The following is a 2,091-nucleotide window of genomic DNA, read 5'->3' on the forward strand; positions in this document are numbered from 1 at the left end:
CTGGCCCATTTGCTGGTCCTGAGTGTGTGTGTGTGTGTGTGTGTGTGTGTGTGTGTGTGTGTGTGTGTAAAAGATCAGTGAACGGTAACACAGCCTCAATGCTATCAAATCTTGACATTTCCTTCACCAAACAAATTAGTCCCTCATTCTCATTACCCTATACTTTCAAACTTATTTAAGGGAAAAAAAAAAAAGCAGTGTTGGTAAATCTCTAGAACAGTCAAATTTCTGGGATTCCTCCTTTGAAAATCTAACATGGGATTTCCAAACACCGTTCCCATCATCCTAAGCAGGGGAAAAATCCCCAGGTGCTTACCTTCCGTGATTCCCCAGTCTGCAGTCTGTCTTTGGCTCAGCAGCAATTGTCTGAAGGGGTCCTATGGATCCATCAAGCTTTGTCTGTACCGCTCTGCATGCGGCAACTACAGATTCTGAGCAGCTTCATCAAGAACTGCAGCTCCTGCACTAAAACCAAGAACGTGTTTGTCTACAGTGACAGGGAAGCCCTCTTTTGTTGGATTTGCTTTAGCAACAGCATCTTGTGTTAGGTGTTTCCTCAACCAAAATGCAAATTGGCTTAAGGATCACTGGGTAACCATCCTGACCATGAATCTGAAGGAGGTTAGTCAGAGCCATTACAGCAGCCTTAAATTCAGGATTATATATGGTCAAATTGATCAGTGGCTGTGCTTGTAGTTTTGTGTTATCAGGTACTAGGTCCTTGTTTCTTTCAGCATTATCTCCATATTCAAGTCTCATAGCTAAACTAAGCATCCAGTCAGTTTCTTCTTGCCAATCCTGAATCTTGAAGGATAACAAACGTCTTAGATACTTTTCAAAGTACTTAGCCAGTCACTGCTATGGATGCTTTTCAAGTTACCTCTGTCTTCCACCTTTAGTGTCTGATTTTTCTTGTTTTCAAGACACACAATAAAGTTTCTAAGTTCTATATCATCTTTGCATCTGAAACCCAAGGAGGCTGTGGTAGCTCACAGTTGTAACCCTGCATCGGAGCATGGTCCCTCTGTTCACACTGGATGCCAGGACAGGAAAAGCCAATTCTCAGGAGACAGGTACAGTGTGGCCATATTCTTTGCCAGCATACAGCTGGAATAATTCTTGTTGTAAACTTTGTTATTCTCTGAAATCTCCTGAGTCAGGCCTCCAGTGTCCATATTTCTCTCCACATCCTGGTTTTCCAAACATCCATCAGAATGACCTAGTAAACCTTTCCAGAGTTTTTCTAGCCTGCAGCTCCAAATTCTTCCCTATTCCTCTGGCAAAGCAGTTCCAAGGGCCAAGTACCATATAGTCAGATTTATCACAACAACACCCCACTCCTGGTACTAATTTTCTATATTACTGGTACTATTCTTCTTGTGACCAAATAGCTGCTAATAAACAATGCACAGGAAGGACATGATAGGGTTTCAATCATCAACTTGACACAATCTATAATCACCATGGGGGAGTCTCAACAATTTTCTAGACCAGGTCGGTCTGTGAATCTGTGAGATATCTATGAAAAAATGTTCTTGATTATGTTAATTGATATGGGATGGACCAGTCAATAACTAGTCAAGACTACTAGTCCCTGAGTGTGGGTCATGGATTGTATAAAGAAAAAAATGAAAGCAAATATAAACACACATTCATTTATTCTATTCTTATAGGTATAGACCTGACTTGTTGCTTCAACTTCCTGCTGCTGTGACTTGTCCACTATGATGGACTTTCTTTCATAAATTGTTTTTGTTGGGGTATTTTTCACAGCAACAGAGAATGGAATTGTATTGGTTGCTTTTGTTGCTGTGATAAACGGCCATGACCAAGAACATCTAGAAGGGTTACCTTGGCTTAGGATTCCTGAGGGAGCACAGTCTAACATGGCGGCGAGGCATGGCAGCAAGCTGCAGGCATGCTGGCAAGAGTAGGAAGCTGAGAGATCACATCTCAGCTGCAAACACAGAAAGCAGAGAGACTGAATTAGAAGTAGGGCAAGACTATACAGCCTTAAAACCCACTCCCACTGATACACCTTCTCCAGCATGCCTGTGCTTTCTAAAAGATTCCATAACCTTCCCAAATGCT

The 2,091-nt window shown here is 41.9% G+C and overlaps 1 pseudogene; it reads right to left on the bottom strand.

Moving 5' to 3' along the window:
- Positions 1 to 312: 312 nt before the first annotated feature.
- Gm8755 lies at positions 313 to 1,017 on the bottom strand (annotated as a pseudogene).
- Between the last annotated feature and the right edge of the window lie 1,074 nt (positions 1,018 to 2,091).

The sequence above is a fragment of the Mus musculus genome, chromosome 18, assembly GCF_000001635.26.
Source record: "Mus musculus strain C57BL/6J chromosome 18, GRCm38.p6 C57BL/6J".
In the NCBI taxonomy this organism is placed as follows: domain Eukaryota; kingdom Metazoa; phylum Chordata; class Mammalia; order Rodentia; family Muridae; genus Mus; species Mus musculus.